Source organism: Arachis stenosperma, chromosome 10 (assembly GCF_014773155.1).
Source record: "Arachis stenosperma cultivar V10309 chromosome 10, arast.V10309.gnm1.PFL2, whole genome shotgun sequence".
In the NCBI taxonomy this organism is placed as follows: Eukaryota; Viridiplantae; Streptophyta; class Magnoliopsida; order Fabales; family Fabaceae; genus Arachis; species Arachis stenosperma.
In genome coordinates, this window is record NC_080386.1 from 14821568 (window position 1) to 14841320 (window position 19753).

The window sequence follows — 19753 nt, forward strand, 5'->3', positions numbered from 1 at the left end:
TATTTCTTGCTTGAGTCTAGTGTTCATCTTAAGTTTGGTGTCAATTGCATGCATTCATTCTGTGTCTTAAGGATCTTCAAGTAATTCTTGATGATTTCTTACTCTGATCTTGAATTCTTTTGACTTGAGTGTTTATGTGTCTCATACAGTGTCAGTAGTACACAAACTGCTAAGTTTGGAGTCTTGCATGCATTGTTATTTGATTCTTGTTGATTTGATTATAAAAAAAAATCCAAAATATTTTAATTTGTGTCTTTTCAAGTCAATAATACAGAGAATTGAAGATTCAGAACATACTGCAGAGGAATTATACAGAAAAGCTGGGCATTCAAAAATGCCCAGTGAAGAAGGCAGACTGGCGGTTTAAACGCCAGCCAGTACCTGTTGGCGTTTAACGCCCAAAAAGGGTGCATTTTGGGCGTTAAACGCCAGAATGGATACATTCTGGGCGTTTAACGCCAGGATGGTGCTAAGGGGAAGATTTTGTTTTCAAATCAATTTTTTTTCAAGTTTTCAAAGTTTTTCAAAATCAAATCTTTTTCAAATCATATCTTTTCAATCAAATGTTTTCAAAATCAATTTCTTTCCTTTTTCAAAGATACTTACTAACAATCAATGATTTGATTGAACATTTTTTTTGCCTTTTCTGTTGAGGAAGGTTTTATGTTTGAATCATATCTTTTCTTGTTAGGCAAGTCATTAATTTTTAAAATCATATCTTTTTTTAAAATTGTTTTCAAATCATATCTTTTAAAATTGTTTTCAAATCAAATCTTTTTAAAACCATAACTTTTCAATCATATCTTCTTAACCACATCTTTTTCAAAATAGTTTTCAATCAAATCTTTTTGATTTCCAATTTAAAAATCTTTTTCAAAAATCACTTGGTTTCTTTTCCACTTTGATTTTCGAAAATCAATTAATATTTTTCAAAAATGTTTTCAAAATATTTTAATTTAATTTCAAAAATCTTCTTCCCTCCTTCTCACATCCTTCTATTTATGGAGTACCACTCCTTCTCAATGCACAATTCGAACCTTACCTAAGTAAAGTTCGAATTCTTCTTCTCCTTCTTCTTTCTATTTCTCTTTCCCTCTGACACCTCAAGGAATCTCTATACTGTGACATAGAGGATTCCACATTTTCTTGTTCTCTTCTCTTTCATATGAGCAGGAGCAAAGACAAAGGCATTCTTGTTGAAGCTGACCCTGAACCCGAAAGGACCTTGAAGAGAAAGCTAAGAGAAGCCAAAGCACAACTCTCTTTAGAGGACCTGACCGAATTCTTCGAGGAAGAAGAACCCATGGCAGCCGAAAACAACAACAATGCCAACAATGCAAGGAAGGTGCTGGGTGACTTTACTGCACCTACCCCTGATTTTTATGGGAGAAGCATCTCTATCCCTGCCATTGGAGCAAACAACTTTGAGCTTAAGCCTCAATTAGTTTCTCTAATGCAACAGAATTGCAAGTTCCATGGACTTCCAATGGAAGATCCTCATCAGTTCTTAGCTGAATTCTTGCAAATCTGTGACACAGTCAAGACTAATGGGGTTGACCCTGAGGTCTATAGACTGATGCTATTCCCTTTTGCTGTAAGAGACAAAGCTAGAATATGGTTGGACTCTCAACCTAAAGAAAGCCTGGACTCTTGGGAAAAGCTAGTCAATGCCTTCTTGGCAAAGTTCTTTCCACCACAAAGATGGAGTAAGCTTAGAGTGGAAGTCCAAACCTTCAGACAGAAGGATGGTGAATCCCTCTATGAAGCTTGGGAAAGATACAAACAATTGATCAGAAAATGTCCTTCTGACATGCTTTCTGAATGGAGCATCACAGGTATTTTCTATGATGGTCTCTCTGAACTATCCAAGATGTCTTTGGATAGCTCTGCTGGAGGATCTCTTCATCTGAAGAAGACGCCTACAGAGGCTCAAGAGCTCATTGAAATGGTTGCAAATAACCAATTCATGTACACTTCTGAAAGGAATCCTGTGAACAATGGAACTAGTCAGAAGAAAGGAGTTCTTGAGATTGACACTCTGAACGCCATTTTGGCTCAGAATAAAATATTGACTCAACAAGTCAATTTGATTTCTCAAAGTCTATCTGGAATGCAAAATGCACCACGCAGTACTAAGGAGGCTTCATCTGAGAAAGAAGCTTATGATCCTGAGAACCCTTCAATGGAAGAGGTGAATTACCTAGGAGAACCCTATGGTAACACCTATAATTCTTCATGGAGAAATCATCCAAATCTCTCATGGAAGAATCAAGAGAGACCTCAACAAGGTTTCAATAATAATGGTGGAAGAAACAGGTTTAACAATGGCAAACCTTTTCCATCATCTTCTCAGCAACAGACAGAGAATCCTAAGCAGAACCCCTCTGACTTAGCAACCATGGTCTTTGATCTAATCAAAACCACTCAAAGTTTCATGAATGAAACAAGGTCCTCCATTAGAAATTTGGAAGGACAAGTGGGACAGCTGAGCAAGAAAGTTACTGAACTCCCTCCAAGTACTCTCCCAAGCAACACAGAAGAAAATCCAAAAGGAGAGTGCAAAGCCATCAATATGGCCGAATTTAGAGAGGATGGAGAGGCAGTGAACGCCACTGAGGAAGACCTCAATGGGCGTGCACTAGCCTCCAATGAGTTCCCCAATGAGGAACCATGGGAATCTGGGACTCAAAATGAGACCATAGAGATTCCATTGGACTTACTTCTGCCTTTCATGAGCTCTGATGAGTATTCTTCCTCTGAAGAGGATGAGTATGTCACTGAAGAGCAAGTTGCTAAGTACCTTGAAGCAATCATGAAGCTAAATGACAAGTTATTTAGAAATGAGACTTGGGAGGATGAACCTCCTTTGCTCACCAAAGAACTGGATGACTTGTCTAGGCAGAAATTACCTCAAAAGAGACAAGATCCTGGGAAGTTTTCCATACCTTGTACCATAGGCACCATGACCTTCAAGAAGGCCCTGTGTGACTTAGGGTCAAGTGTAAACCTCATGCCTCTCTCAGTAATGGAGAAACTAGGGATCTTTGAGGTACAAGCTGCAAGAATCTCATTAGAGATGGCAGACAACTCAAGAAAATAAGCTCATGGACTTGTAGAGAATGTTTTGGTAAAGGTTGAAGACCACTACATTCCTGCTGATTTCATAGTCCTAGAGACTGGGAAGTGCATGGATGAAACCATCATCCTTGGCAGACCCTTCCTAGCCACAGCAAAGGCTGTGATTGATGTTGATGGAGGTGAACTGATCATTCAAGTGAATGAAGAATCCTTTGTGTTTAAGGCTCAAGGATATCCCTCTGTCACCATAGAGCTGAAGTATGAAGAGCTTCTCTCAAATCAGAGTCAAGAAGAGCCCCCACAGTCAAACTCTAAGTTTGGTGTTGGGAGGCCACAACCAAACTCTAAATTTGGTGTTGAACCCCCACATTCAAACTCTAAGTTTGGTGTTGGGAGGTTCCAACATTGCTCTGAGTATCTGTGAGGCTCCATGAGAGCCCTCTGTCAAGCTACTGACATTAAAGAAGCGCTTGTTGGGAGGCAACCCAATGATTATAATTTATATTTCTTTTGTTATTTTATGTTTTTTTGTAGGTTGATGATCAAAGAAGTCACAAAATCCATTGAAAAGCAAAACAAAATGAAAAACAGGAAGAAAAACAGCACACCCTGGAGGAAGATGTTGCTGGCGTTCAAACGCCAGTAAACCTAGCAGTTGGGCGTTTAACGCCCAGTCTGGCACCATTCTGGGCGTTTAACGCCAGAAAGGGGCACCAGACTGGCGTTAAACGCCAGAAAAGGGCAAGAACCTGGCGTTAAACGCCAGGAATGGGCACCAGCCCGGCGTTTAACGCCAGAAATGGCTCAAAACGTGATTTTGAGCAACATTTGGTGCAGGGATGACTTTTCCTTGACACCACAGGATCTGTGGACCCCACAGGATCCCCACCAACCCCACCACCACTCTCTCTCTTCTTCCCCCATTCACCAACCAAAACAACACTTCTCCCCTTATTTGGCCGAATACACCACCATCTCCCTCTTCCTCATTTCTTCTTCTTCTACTCTCTTCTTTCTTCTTTTGCTCGAGGACGAGCAAACATTTTAAGTTTGGTGTGGTAAAAGCATTGCTTTTTCATAACCATTATGGCATCCAAGGCCGGAGAAACCTCTAGAAAGAGGAAAGGGAAGGCAAAAGCTTCCACCTCCGAGTCATGGGAGATGGATAGGTTCATCTCAAGGGTGCATCAAGACCACTTCTATGAAGTTGTGGCCTTGAAGAAGGTGATCCCCGAGGTCCCCTTTTCACTCAAAAAGGGTGAACATCCGGAGATCCGCCAAGAGATCCAAAGAAGAGGTTGGGAAGTACTTACCAACCCCATGCAACAAGTTGGAATCTTGATGGTTCAAGAGTTCTATGCCAATGCATGGATCACCAAGAACCATGATCAAAGTATGAACCCGGATCCAAGAATTATCTTACTAAGGTTCGGGGGAAATACTTGGATTTTAGTCCGGAAAGTGTGAGGGTGGCGTTCACTTGCCTATGATGCAAGGAGATGAACATCCTTACACAAGAAGGTCAACTTGATCAAAGGTTGGACCAAGTCCTCACAACCATATGTGAAGAGGGCGCACATGGAAGAGAGATTCAAGAGGCAAGCCGGTTCATTGAGAAGGCATGACCTCAAACCCGTGCTAGAGATGGTTGGAGTTTATCCAACGCTCAATCATTCCCACTAGCAACCGGTCCGAAGTTACTTTAGACCGGGCCATCATGATCCATAGCATCATGATTGGAGAAGAAGTGGAAGTTCATGAGGTCATAGCCCAAGAACTCTACAAGGTGGCGGATAAGTCCTCTACCTTAGCAAGGTTAGCCTTTCCTCACTCATTTGTCACCTCTGTTATTCAGTTGGAGTTGACATAGAGGGAGACATCACCATTGATGAGGATAAGCCCATTACCAAGAAAAGGATGGAGCACACAAGAGACCCCTCTCATCATGAGATCCCTGAGATGCCTCAAGGGATGCACTTTCCTCCACAAAACTATTGGGAGCAACTAAACACCTCCCTAGGAGAATTGAGTTCCAACATGGGACAACTAAGGGTGGAGTACCAAGAACACTCCATTCTCCTCCATGAAATAAGAGAAGATCAAGAATCATGAGAGAGGAGCAACAAAGGCAAGGAAGAGACATTGAGGAGCTCAAGCACTCCATAGGACCTTCAAGAGGAAGGAAGAGCCGCCATCACTAAGGTGGACCCGTTCCTTGATTTCCTTGTTCTTTATTCTTCTGTTTTTCGAATTTTTTTTATGCTTATGTTTATCCATGTTTGTGTCTTGTGATCATTAGTGTCTTAGTGTCTATGCCTTAAAGTTATGAATGTCCTATGAATCCATCACCTTTCTTGAGAATTGTTCTTAATTGAAAAGGAAAAGAATTGCATGAATTTTGAATTTTATAACAGTTTAATTATTTAGATGTGGTGGCAACACTTTTGTTCTCTGAATGTATGCTTAAACAGTGCATATGTCTTTTGAATTTGTGATTCATGAATATTGGCTCTTGAAAGAATGATGAAAAAGGAGACATGTTACTGAGGATCTGAAAAATCATAAAAAAATGATTCTTGAAGCAAGAAAAAGCAGTGAATACCAAAAAAAAGAAGCAAACGAAAAAAAAAACCGAAAAAAAAGAAAGAAAAAGAAAAAAAAGAGAGTTGTGATCCAAGGCAATAAGAGTGTGCTTAAGAACCCTGGACACCTCTAGTTGGGGACTTTAGCAAAGCTGAGTCACAATCTGAAAAGGTTCACCCAATTATGTGTCTGTGGCATGTATGTATCCGGTGGTAATACTGGAAGACAGAGTGCTTTGGGCCACAGCCAAGACTCAATAAAGTAGCTATGTTCAAGAATCATCATACTTAACTAGGAGAATCAATAACACTATCTGGATTCTGAGTTCCTAAAGAAGCCAATCATTCTGAGTTCCAAAGGATAAAGTGAGATGCCAAAACTATTCAGAGGCAAAAAGCTAAAAGCCCCGCTCATCTAATTAATACTGATCTTCATAGATGTTTTTGGAGTTCATTGCATATTCTCTTCTTTTTATCTTATTTGATCTTTAGTTGCTTGGGACAGCAACAATTTAAGTTTGGTGTTGTGATGAGCGGATAATTTGTATGCTTTTTGGCATTGTTTTTAGTATGTTTTTAGTAGTTTTAGTTGAGTTCTTAGTATATTTTTATTAGTTTTTAGTTAAAATTCACTTTTCTGGACTTTACTATGAGTTTGTGTGTTTTTCTGTGATTTCAGGTATTTTCTGGCTGAAATTGAGGGACCTGAGCAAAAATCTGATTCAGAGACTGAAAAGGACTGCAGATGCTGTTGGATTCTGACCTCCCTGCACTCGAAGTGGATTTTCTGGAGCTACAGAAGCCCAATTGGCTCGCTCTCAACGGCGTTGGAAAGTAGACATCCTGGGCTTTCCAGCAATATATGATAGTTTATACTTTGCCCAAGATTTGATGGCCCAAACCGGCGTTCAAAGTCACCTCAAGAAATTCCAGCGTTAAACGCCGGATCTGGCACCTAAATGGGAGTTAAACGCCCAAACTGGCATAAAAGCTGGCGTTTAACTCCAAGACAAGTCTCTACACGAAAATGCTTCATTGCTCAGCCCAAGCACACACCAAGTGGGCCCGGAAGTGGATTTTTATGTCATTTACTCATCTCTGTACACCTTAGGCTACTAGTTTTCTATAAGTAGGACCTTTTACTATTGTATTACATATCTTGGTAGCTATCTTCTAATTTTATGCTATCTTAGATCATTTGGGGAGGCTGGCCATTCGGCCATGCCTAGACCTTGTTCTTATGTATTTTCAACGGTGGAGTTTCTACACACCATAGATTAAGGTGTCGAGCTCTGCTGTACCTCGAGTATTAATGCGATTACTATTGTTCTTCTATTCAATTCCGCTTGTTCTTTTACCAAGATATCACTTGTTCTTCAACTTGATGAAGGTGGTGATTGACACTCATCATCATTCTCACCTATGAACAAGGTGACTGACAACCATTCTTGTTCTACAAGCATTCGAGGCTTGGTGAATATCTCTTGGATTTCTGATTGCATGATGCATGGTTGATCGCCTGACAACCGAGTGCTCGCCTGACAAACGAGCCAGCCATTCCGTGAGATCAGAGTCTTCGTGGTATAGGCAAGAACTGATGGCGGCATTCAAGAGAATCCGGAAGGTCTAACCTTGTCTGTGGTATTCTGAGTAGGATTCAATGATTGAATGACTGTGACGTGCTTCAAACCTGTAACCTACTGGACGTTAGTGACAGACGCAAAAGAGGGATTCTATTCCGGTAGGGGAGGGAACCACACCGGTGATTGGCAGTATTGTGACAGAGTGCGTGCATTAGCTTTCACTGCGAGGATGGGAGGTAGCCATTGACAACGGTGAAACCCTACACGAGCTTGCCATGGAAAGGAGTAAGAAGGATTGGATGAAGACATTAGGAAAGCAGAGAGATGGAAGGGAAGGCATCTTCATACACTTGTCTGAAGCTCTTACACCAATGATATACATAAGTATCCCTATCCTTATCTTTTATGTTATTTTCGTTCATCACCATTATACATTTGAGTCTGCCTGACTGAGATTTACAAGATGACCATAGCTTGCTTCATACCACCAATCTCCGTGGGATCGACCCTTACTCGCGTAAGGTTTATTACTTGGACGACCCAGTGCACTTGCTGGTTAGTTGTGCGAAGTTGTGTTTATGCCATGGTATTGAGCACCAAGTCTTTGGAGCCATTACTAGGGATTGTTTATGTTTTGAAAAGTATTGATCACAATTTCGTGCACCAGCCATGTCTAGTGTTTTGGACCGAAGCTTTCTTTGAAAGCTTGGCTGGCTGTGAAGCCATGTCTAATTCCTGGACCGGAGTCTTAGACTAGCATTGCAATGATTCCTGGAAATCCAAATTGAGAATTCTGAAACCTTTATTTTCTATTTTCATATAATTTTCGAAAAAGCACAAAAAAATTCACAAAATCATAAAAACCAAAAATACTTTATCTTTCTTGTTTGAGTCTAGTGTCTAATCTTAAGTTTGGTGTCTTGCATGCCTTGTTTATTTGATCTTGGTTCTATTTTCAAGTCAATAGTACAGGGGACTGAATATTCAGAACATGCAGCAGAGGAATTACACAGAAAAGCTGGGCGTTCAAAACGCCCAGTGAAGAAGGACAGACTGGCGTTTAAACGCCAGCCAGGGTACCTGGTTGGGCGTTTAACGCCCAAAAAGGTAGCATTTTGGGCGTTAAACGCCAGAATGGATACTGTTCCGAGGGTTACCTGAAACGTGTAGCTCGGTCGTCTGGCAAGACCCGAGGTAGGGGTTCCGTGACCCGAGCTTGGTGTGCTGAGCGGCGGGGGGTTGTACCTGCAATGACACTCCGATGCTTAAGTTAGCATGGGTCCAAGCAGATATTGAGTAGAATTAGAGTATGAGTTATACCTGGGTGCTCCAGTGTATTTATAGTGGTTGGTCGTGATCTTCCCTGGATAAGATATTCTTATCTTATCTTATCTTTGGGAGTCTTATCTCTATCTTTTGTGGAACCGCCTTTCCTAGGCCTTTTTCGGCCTTTAGGTTTTGGGCTTCGTTCCTTTTGATGGGCCTTCTTCTTTATTTGTCCGAGGTCCGACCTTAGGCGTGGGCCTTTGGGACGAGGTCGGACCTTCTGCGAACTTCCCGAGTTAGGAGAGCTCGGTCAGGGTATGAACAGTGCCCCTGTCCGAGTTCGTCCTTTTGAGAGGTCGAGCTCGGGCATAGTCGTCTTTTCAAAATTTGAAAATGGCCGTTTCAGCATTTATTGCTTTTTACCGTTTCTCCTCGATTTCCATTCGGGCTCTGTGAAGGCATTATTTATTTGCCCCTTTCCTCATTTTCTTTGTTTATTCTGTTCCCTTTCCCTTTTTCTGGGTTTTTCGCCACCTCTCTTTCGAGCATCTTCCTTCTTTCTCTCTGTTCTTCTTCTCCGATTCTTTCTGTGCGTTGTTTTTCGGGGTTTCCTCTGCGCCGCTGTTTTCGTTCTTCTTGCATCGGAGCTCGCCGTCTTCTTCCTTTCTTCCAGGTTTGTTTCTCGTCTTTACTTTCGCTGTGCACATATGCTTTTGTTTCTTTTTCTTCTATGCTGGGGTTGCCCCGAAAAGAGGCGCCGCCATTGTTTTGGTTGTTTGTATGTGGGGGGGGCTCTTTTCTCTTGGTACTTTTTTCGGGTTACTGCATTTTTTCTTCTAAAAGAACTTTTGTTTTCTTGCTTCTGCTGAATGGGTTTTTTGCTGTCTGCCTATTATGTGATTTTTGGCTTGCTGTTGTATTCTTCTTTGTAGGCAAGATTTTTTATGTCTCGAAAGGTGTTTCAAGCAATGTCGACCAAGATTCCGAGTGGTCTTGGTTGGGTAGATCCTGTTCCTCTAAGGGTCCCTTCTGTTGTAGATTCTGAGTATCTAGTTAGGTTCCGTAGGAGTGTAGTATTTGTGAGAACAGGGAGTCTGAGCGGGATTATGAGCTAGTAGCCCCGGAGTCCGAGGAGAGAGTGTGCTTCCCGCCTTTAGAAAGTTCCGAGAAGCTATTCTTTTATGCTTACGATTGTTTTTTCTCTAAGCTGGGTGTACGACTTCCTTTTACCGACTTGGAGTCCGAGGTCCTTTGGTCTTGTAACCTTGCCCCTACGCAACTCCATCCAAATTCTTGGGCGTTTTTAAAGCTGTTTCAACTTTTGTGTCAGTTTTTGGGCGTCTCCCCTTCTGTTTCTCTTTTTTCCTATCTGTTCGTGTTGACGAAGCCGGGGTCGGGTGCTGGGAAGGTGTCCTGGGTCTCTTTTAGGGCTAACCTGGGAAAGAAGTTTTGTACCTTGTATGATGAGTCGTTTCATGATTTCAAGAACTACTATTTCAAGGTCCGGGCTGCTGGAGATGTCCGACCTTTCTTTCTAGATGAGAGTGGGGAGCCTTCTTTTCCTCTTTGTTGGCAGGAGAATGTAGTGTCGGTTAAGTATACTTTTGAGAGTCTAGATGAGGTGGAGCAGGCTTTTGTGGGTGTGTTGAGCAGTTTATGGGGTCGGCACCTCACTTGGATACGAAGAAAATGTTGGGAGATCCAAGCCTTCTCCGTTCCGAGTTAGGTAGTTCCCGACCTCTTTGAGATTTCATCTTAGTATTTTGGCTTCGTTTTGGAGGTTTTTCCGTTGTGATAATCCCTTTCTTTTGTTTCTGCAGAGATGTCTTCTCAGGCTGATTCCATGAAGTTCCTTCGTCGGTCGAAGAAGTCTGCGGCTGCTCGGAATATCGAGGCTGAGGCCTCTGCCCGATCTTCTCCGCAGAAGACTACCGTGGGTGTTCAGACTCGGTCGAAGACCATTCCGACTCCTCAGTTCCGAGCTATAACTCAAGATCCTCCGACCTCCGGACCCGGTCACCTTTCTCCGTCTTCGACCTCGGGTCCTCCCCCCAAGAAGCAGAAGACCTCTCAAGAGCTTGCCGGTTTCAATGATAAGGATTTTGACGCTCTTGGTTGGATTGAGCAACACATTCTCCCCCAGACCTTTATTTCTACTGATGATGCGTCTATGGAGCATCACTTTCAGTATATGGCGCGGAGCTGTGTTCGGATGGCTAGTCTTCATGCCGCTATTGCTCGGGAGTTCAAGAAAGCTCCCCTTGGGGCGACCAGCTCCCGACTTGAGAAGGCACGGTCCGAGCTTGATAAGATTAGTCAACTGAAGGCTGCCAGGATTACTGAGCTGGAGGCCTCTTTGGAGGAAGAGAAAACTAGGGCCACCGCGGCTGTGGCGGCAGCGAAGACATCTGAGGAGATGGCGAGGGTGGCGACGGAGAACTATACTAAGCTGTATGCCGAGCTTGTGGAGACGAAGGAGAAGTTGCAGTCTGCTCGGGATGATTTTTACGAGCTGGAAGATAATGTGGCCAAGGGTATGGATGCTATGTTTGTGAATTTGAGGGATCAGGTCTGGGTTCTTGCTCCCGACCTGGATCTGAGCTTATTCAGTACGGAAAACATTGTTGTGGAGGGAAAGATTGTTCCTGCTCCTGCCGAGGATGAGGTTCCGGTGTCCGACCACAAGGCTCCGGTGTCCGACCCCGAGGTTCCGGTTGTGAACCCGACTTCACCTTTGGCTGAGGATAGATCTGGTGTGGAGGTTTCAAGCCGGGATGATGGTGCTGTCGATGCAGTCCCGATTTCGATGTTCCCTCCGCAGCCTTCTGTTGATGCGGAGACCGGAAAGGACCTTGATCCTCTGTGATCTTTTTAGTGGTTTGCCCGGCCTGTGGGCTTTTTGTTGGATGGCTTTTGTGAACACTTTTGGACACCTTTTGCTTTTATTTAGCCACTTGTGGTGACTTTATTATGCGGTGTTTGTGTCTTGACCTTTGGTTTCTGCCTTCGTGCTTTTTAGTTGTTTTTCGAATAACAACTTTTTAGCTAGCGTTTTGACTTTATGTTTCCGCTTTCGTGCTTTTTAGTTGTTTTTCGGATAACAACTTTTTAGCTAGCGTTTTGACTTTATGTTTCCGCTTCCGTGCTTTTTAGTTTTTTTCGGATAACAACTTTTTAGCTAGCGTTTTGACTTTATGTTTCCGCTTCCGTGCTTTTTAGTTGTTTTTCGGATAACAACTTTTTAGCTAGCGTTTTGACTTTATGTCTCCGCTTTCGTGCTTTTTAGTTGTTTTTCGGACAACAACTTTTTAGCTAGCGTTTTGACTTTATGTCTCCGCTTTCGTGCTTTTTAGTTGTTTTTCGGATAACAACTTTTTAGCTAGCGTTTTGACTTTATGTTTCCGCTTCCGTGCTTTTAGTTGTTTTTCGGATAACAACTTTTTAGCTAGCGTTTTGACTTTATGTCTCCGCTTTCGTGCTTTTTAGTTGTTTTTCGGACAACAACTTTTTAGCTAGCGTTTTGACTTTATGTCTCCGCTTTCGTGCTTTTTAGTTGTTTTTCGGACAACAACTTTTTAGCTAGCGTTTTGACTTTATGTCTCCGCTTTCGTGCTTTTTAGTTGTTTTTCGGACAACAACTTTTTAGCTAGCGTTTTGAAACTTCTTTCGATTTCGTTCTTTTCGCTTTGTACTTTTTAGTTGCTTTTTGTAAAGCAACTTTTTAGTAAGCGTTTTTCGAAATCCTGGTTCTTGCCGTTTTAAGGCTTCTTTCTCGGGCCGAGCTTTTTCTCGGACATCGGGTGCTCGAGTACCTCCTTTTTGTTAGGTCCGACTTTGTCGTTGGTCGGTTCTTTTGAGTTATTTCTGTAATCTCTTTTTATTTGGCTTTTTGAGCCATTTTAGAGTTACTTTATACTTTTCCCTTTGTTGGGTCCGACTTCGTCGTTTGGTCGGCCTTTTTAAGTTATTTTTGTAACCTCTTTTTTATTTGGCTTTTCGAGCCATTTCAGAGTTACTTTATAACTTCTCACATTAATTTGAACCTCGTCGCTTTATCTTTGCCGACCTTGTATGGTCTCTTGGCAAATGATTTTTTGCGTTTTGCCGAGCATAAATTAATGCGCCTTGGTGGGTACTTTCTAGGATTTGCTTCATCATGAGGAAGAGAAAAATAGAGAAATTTGATTAGTATTAAAAGAAAGAATATTTACAAAGTGTTTACCTTTTAGGTCGGGTATCCTACTTAACCGGGTGTCTCATTAAAAAACCCTCGTAGGGAAAAAGAGTACACCTCGGGTTAAGTTTTTCTAGCTGTAGTACCGTCTTAGATTACAGGCGTGCCAGGTCCTGGGCAGCTCGTTGCCTTCTAGGTCGGATATTTTGTAGTAGCCTGTCCCTAAGACTTCTGTTACCTTGTAGGGCCCTTTCCAATTTGCGGCTAGCTTTCCTTCTCCCGACTTTTGTGTTCCGATGTCATTTCGGATTAGAATCAGGTCGTGACTGGAGAAGCTTCGCTTTATTACCTTTTGATTGTATCTGAGGGCCGTCCGCCATTTTAAGGCTTCTTCTCGGATTCGGGCTCTTTCTCGGACCTCGGGGAGGAGGTCGAGTTCTTCCCTTTGTGCCTGTGGGTTGCCTCTTTCGTTGTAGAAGATGACTCTGGGCGACCCTTCATCTATTTCGATAGGAATCATTGCCTCCATCCCGTAAGCTAGCCGGAATGGAGATTCTCCCGTTGTAGAGTGCGGGGTTGTCCGATATGCCCATAGTACCTGGGGGAGTTCGTCGGCCCACGCCCCTTTGGCCTCTTGGAGTCTTCGCTTTAACCCGGCCAAGATGACTTTATTTGCAGCCTCTGCTTGTCCATTGGCTTGTGGGTGCTCGACCGATGTGAATTGTTGTTTGATTTTTAGTTCGGCCACCAAGTTCTGAAAACTTGTGTCCGTGAACTGTGTTCCATTGTCTGTTGTGATGGAGTAGGGGACTCCGAACCTCGTGACGATGTTTTTGTATAGGAATTTACGGCTTTTCTGAGCCGTAATAGTGGCTAAGGGTTCAGCTTCGATCCACTTTGTGAAGTAGTCGACCCCTACTATGAGGTATTTGACTTGCCCCGGTCCTTGTGGAAACGGGCCGAGTAGGTCGAGTCCCCATTTTGCGAAGGGCCATGGCGCAGTGATGCTGATAAGGTCTTCGGGCGGTGCCTTGTGAAAATTGGCGTGTTTTTGGCAGGGGGGCATATTTTCACAAACTCTGTCGCGTCTCTTTGTAAGGTCGGCCAGTAGAACCCGGCCCTGACTACTTTCTTGGATAGTGCCCGAGCTCCGAGATGGTTCCCACACATGCCTTCGTGGACTTCTTCGAGGACGCCCTTTGTTTCTGAGGTCGGAACGCACCTAAGGAGGGGATTTGAGAATCCTCTTCTGTATAATACGTCGTGAATTAGCGTATAATTCTGGGCGTCCTTTGTAAGCCTTTTAGCTTCTTTCCTTTCTATGGGGAGAGTTCCCGACTTCAGGTAGTTGAGTATGGGGGTCATCCATCCTTGCTGTTGGTTGGATATATTTAACGTTTCTTCCTCTCTTAGCACGGAGGGAGATTGTAGGGTTTCTTGGAGAAGGCTTCTGTTGTTGCCTCCGGGCTTGGTGCTAGCGAGCTTCGAGAGGGCGTCTGCCCGGGCATTTTGTTCCCGAGGTATGTGCTGGATTTGTATTTCCGGGAAGTGTCGTAATTGTGCCTGTGTTTGGTCCAGGTATTTTTTCATAGTAGGGTCTTTGGCCTGGTAACTTCCATTTACTTGTGATGTGACGACCTGGGAGTCGCTGAAGATCGTGATTCTCTGGGCTCCGACCTCTTCGGCTAGCTTTAGTCCTGCTAGTAGGGCCTCGTATTCGGCTTGGTTGTTTGAAGCCTGGAACTCGAATTTTAAGGATAGCTCTATCTGTGTTCCTTGGTCGCTTTCGAGTATAACACCGGCTCCGCTTCCTGTTTTGTTTGAGGACCCGTCGACATACAGATTCCACGAGAGTGGGGTTCCCGGGGTCTCAGTATATTCTGCGATGAAGTCGGCTAGATATTGAGATTTTATGGCAGTCCGGGCTTCATAGTGGAGGTCGAACTCGGACAGTTCCACCGCCCATTGTAGGATTCGTCCTGCCATGTCTGTTTTTTTGTAGGATGTGTCTCATGGGTTGGTTCGTCCGGACTTTGATGGTGTGGGCTTGAAAGTAGGGACGGAGCCTCCGAGCCGTGAATACTAGGGCGTAGGCGAATTTCTCTATTTTCTGATAGTTTAATTCGGCCCCTTGTAGTGCCTTGCTTACGAAGTATATGGGGTGTTGTCCTCGGTCATTTTCTCGTATTAATGCTGAAGCAACTGCCCGATGTCCGACCGAGAGGTATAATACGAGCTCTTCCCCTTTTAAAGGTCGGGTTAGGATTGGTGGCTGCCCGAGGAATTCCTTGAATTCTTGGAAGGCTTTTTCGCACTCCGGGGTCCATGAGAAGGGTTTTCCTTTCTTTAGGAGTGAGTAGAGAGGTAGTGATTTTATCGCTGATCCTGCCAAGAATCTTGATAGGGCGGCTAGCCTTCCATTTAGTTGTTGTACTTCTTTGACACACGTCGGGCTCTTCATTTTGAGTATCGCTTGGCATTTGTCCGGTTTGCTTCGATGCCTCTTTGAGTCAGCATGAAGCCTAAGAACTTTCCGGCTTCTGCGGCGAAGGTGCACTTGGTCGGGTTAAGTCTCATGTTGTGTTTCCTGAGGGTGCCGAAGACACTTGTGAGGTCGGGAACCAAGTTTCTGTCTTCTTGTGTCTTTACCAGCATATCGTCGACGTACACTTCTAGCTGTAGCCCGATGTGCTCTGAGAATACTTTGTTCATTAGCCTCTGGTAGGTTGCCCCGGCGTTCTTCAGCCCGAAGGGCATTACTACGTAGCAGTAGTTTGCCCTTGGGGTTATGAACGAGGTCTTTTCTTGGTCGGGTCCGTACATCGGGATTTGATTGTATCCCGAGTATGCATCCGTGAAGGAGAGATATCTGTAGCCTGAGGCTGCGTCGACTAAGGCGTCGATGTTTGGTAGTGGATATGGGTCTTTGGGGCAGGCTTTGTTGAGATCCGTGTAATCGACGCACATCCTCCATTTTCCGTTGGGCTTTTTTACCAGGACCACGTTTGCGAGCCATAGGGGATATTTTACTTCCCTAATGAATCCTGCATCTAGCAGTGCTTGTACCTGTTCTTCTATTTCCTGCATGCGCTCGGGTCCGAGCTTCCGGCGTCTCTGTTGGACGGGTCTGGATCCCGGGTATACTGATAGCTTATGGCACATCAGGTCGGGACTTATGCCTGGCATGTCGGAGGCCTTCCAGGCGAAGAGGTCGGAATTCTCCCTTAAGAGGGTTATGAGTTCCTCCTTTAGGCCTGCTTCGAGGTTTGCTCCAATGTTTGTTACTTTTTCAGGTGTTCCCGATTTGGATCCTTTCGGTTTCTCCCTCTGGTTGTGGCCGAAGGTCTTCTCGGTTTGAACTCGCCCGAGTTCTATTGTGTTGACTTCTTTCCCTTTAGGCTTAGACTTTCGTTGTAGCATCGCCGTGCTAATTTTTGGTCGCCTTTTAGGGTGGCGATTCCCTTTGCGGTAGGGAACTTCATACAGAGGTGTGGGGTTGATACCACAGCTGCCAGTCTGTTTAGGGTTGGTCGCCCAATGAGGGCATTGTATGCTGAGGTAACGTCGACTATAATGTAGTCGATGCTTAACGTTTTAGATTGCTCGCCTCTTCCGAAGGTAGTGTGTAGCGAGATGTATCCTAAGGGTGGATCGGGGTGTCCCCTAGCCCAAATAGGTCGGAGGGATAGGCCTTTAGCTCTTTTTCTTCAAGTCCGAGCTTGTCGAAGGCCGCTTTGAACAGGATATCTGCTGAGCTTCCTTGGTCAATCAGGGTTCGATGTAAGTTGGCGTTTGCTAGGATAATGGTGATCACCATAGGATCGTCGTGGCCGGGTATTATCCCCTGAGCATCTTCTTGGGTAAATGAGATGGTTGGCAGCTCGGGCAGGGGATTGTCTTCTCGGACATGATAGATCTCTTTGAGGTGTCTTTTTCGCGAGGATCTGGATGTTCCTCCGCCTGCAAAACCTCCGTTTTTCATGTGTATGTGCCTTTCAGGGGTTCGCAGGGTCTGTTCGGCCCGATCCTCGTTATCTCCCCTCCTTCTCTTTTTGGTCTCTTCTCCTTTTTCCGCTATGTATCTGTCGAGTTTTCCTTCTCTGGCTAGCTTTTCTATAACATTCTTCAGGTCGTGGCAGTCATTAGTAGAATGACCGTAGAGCTTGTGGTATTCATAGTATTCGGACCGATCTCTCCCCGCTCTCTTGTGTTTTAAAGGTCGGGGCGGTGGGATTTTTTCGGTGTGGCATACCTCTCTGTAGACGTCTACCAGGGAAACTCGGAGGGGAGTGTAGCTATGGTACTTCCGTGGTTTGTCCGAGTTGGACTCTTCTTTCTTTTTCTGTTCTCGATCTCGGTCTCGGAGTGGGTAGGTTGATTCCTTCCTAGAAGAGTCTCTTAGCTGGGAGGTTTCCTCCATGTTGATATATTTTTCTGCCCGCTCTTGCACCTCGTATAAGGAGGTCGGGTATCGTTTGGATAGGGATTGGCTAAATGGTCCTTCTTTTAGGCCGTTTGCTAGTCCCATGATGGCTGCTTCAGTGGGCAAGTGTTGTATGTCCAGGCAGGCTTTGTTGAATCGCTCCATGTATTCTCAGAGAGTTTCATGGTTACCCTGTTTGATCCCGAGTAGACTGGGGGCATGTTTTGCCTTGTCCTTTTGAATAGAGAACCTTGTTAGGAATTTTTTGGTTAGGTCCTCGAAGCTGGAGATTGATCCTGGTGGCAGGTTGTCGAACCACTTCATGGCCGACTTGGTGAGAGTGGTGGGGAAGGCTTTGCACCGAATCGCGTCGGAGGCGTCGACCAGGTACATTTTGCTTCAGAAGTTGCTGAGGTGGTGACTTGGGTCGGTGGTGCCGTCGTAGAGATCCATATCAGGTGGTTTGAAGTTTCGCGGTACCTTTTTCTTCATGATCTCTTGCGTGAAGGGATCATGGTTGTTTTCGGGGGTGGTGCCGCGTTCCGTCCGGTCTTTCAACTCGGCCTCTATCTTCCGCAGCTTTTCTTCTAACTCTCTGCGCTTGCGAGCTTCCCTTCTCAAATCTTGTTCAGTTTCTTTCTGCTTTTTTATGTCCTCTTCGAGTTGTTTCAGTCGGTTTTGCTGTGCCCGTACTGCTTCTAGAATTTCTGAGCTCTCTTCTTTTTCGGGATTTTGTGGATTTTTGTTTGGAAGTGATGTCTTTGGGCGATTCTGTTTGTTTCCTCCTGGAGTGCGTGGTGATAGAGGGCTGTCCGGTCGTTCTCCGGTGTCAATTTCCTCTTCTTGTTCTGATGTAGCGTGGTTATTGTTGGGAGGGTCGTCCGCCATGGTAAAGGGATGACTTCCAGGTCCCCGGCAACGGCGCCAATGTTCCGAGGGTTACCTGAAACGTGTAGCTCGGTCGTCTGGCAAGACCCGAGGTAGGGGTTCCGTGACCCGAGCTTGGTGTGCTGAGCGGCGGGGGGTTGTACCTGCAATGACACTCCGATGCTTAAGTTAGCATGGGTCCAAGCAGATATTGAGTAGAATTAGAGTATGAGTTATACCTGGGTGCTCCAGTGTATTTATAGTGGTTGGTCGTGATCTTCCCTGGATAAGATATTCTTATCTTATCTTATCTTTGGGAGTCTTATCTCTATCTTTTGTGGAACCGCCTTTCCTAGGCCTTTTTCGGCCTTTAGGTTTTGGGCTTCGTTCCTTTTGATGGGCCTTCTTCTTTATTTGTCCGAGGTCCGACCTTAGGCGTGGGCCTTTGGGACGAGGTCGGACCTTCTGCGAACTTCCCGAGTTAGGAGAGCTCGGTCAGGGTATGAACAGATACCATTCTGGGCGTTTAACGCCAGGATGGCACTAGGGGGAAGATTTTGTTTTTCAAATCAATTTTTTTTCAAGTTTTCAAAGTTTTTCAAAATCAAATCTTTTTCAAATCATATCCTTTCAATCGAATGTTTTCAAAATCAATTTCTTTCCTTTTTCAAAGATACTTACTAACAATTAATGATTTGATTGAACATCTCAAGTTTGTTGCCTTTTCTGTTGAGAAAGGTTTAATGTTTGAATCATATCTTTTCTTGTTAGGCAAGTCATTAATTTTTAAGATCATATCTTTTAAAATTGTTTTCAAATCATATCTTTTAAAAATTGTTTTCAAATCATATCTTTTAAAATTGTTTTCAATCATATCTTCTTAACCACATCTTTTTCAAATTAGTTTTCAATCAAATCTTTTTAATTTCTAATTTCAAAATCTTTTTCAAAAATCACTTGATTTCTTTCCCACTCTTATTTTCGAAAATCAAGTAGTGTTTTTCAAAATGTTTTCAAACTTTTTAACTTAATTTTCGAAAATTCTCTTCCCTCCTTCCCACATCCTTCTATTTATGGAGTATCACTCCTTCTTAATGCACAATTCGAACTCCATCTAATTAAAGTTCGAATTCTTCTCCTTCTTCTTTCTTCTATTTTTCTTTCCCTCTGACACCTCAAGGAATCTCTATACTGTGACATAGAGGATTCCATACTTCCTTGTTCTCTTCTCTTTCATATGAGCAGGAACAAAGACAAAGGCATTCTTGTTGAAGCTGACCCTGAACCTGAAAGGACCTTGAAGCGAAAGCTAAGAGAAGCTAAGGCACAACTCTCTGTTGAGGACCTGACCGAATTCTTCAAAGAAGAAGAACCCATGGCAGCCAAAAACAACAACAATGCCAACAATGCAAGGAAGGTGCTGGGTGACTTTACTGCACCTACTCCCGACTTCTATGGGAGAAGCATCTCTATCCCTGCCATTGGAGCAAACAACTTTGAGCTTAAGCCTCAATTAGTTTCTCTAATGCAACAGAATTGCAAGTTCCATGGACTTCCATTGGAAGATCCTCATCAGTTTTTAGCTGAGTTCTTGCAAATCTGTGACACAGTCAAGACTAATGGGGTTGACCCTGAGGTCTACAGACTAATGCTATTCCCTTTTGCTGTAAGAGACAGGGCTAGGACATGGTTGGACTCTCAACCTAAGGAAAGCCTGGACTCTTGGGAAAAGCTAGTCAATGCCTTCTTGGCAAAGTTCTTTCCACCTCAAAAACTGAGT

General features: G+C 44.0%; 1 non-coding gene across 1 annotated transcript; it reads right to left on the bottom strand.

The window, feature by feature from the left end:
• Positions 1 to 1708: 1708 nt before the first annotated feature.
• Positions 1709 to 1816, bottom strand: LOC130959049 (small nucleolar RNA R71). Its single transcript, XR_009078145.1, has one exon. It is a non-coding gene; the product is annotated as a small nucleolar RNA R71 (small nucleolar RNA).
• Positions 1817 to 19753: the final 17937 nt, after the last annotated feature.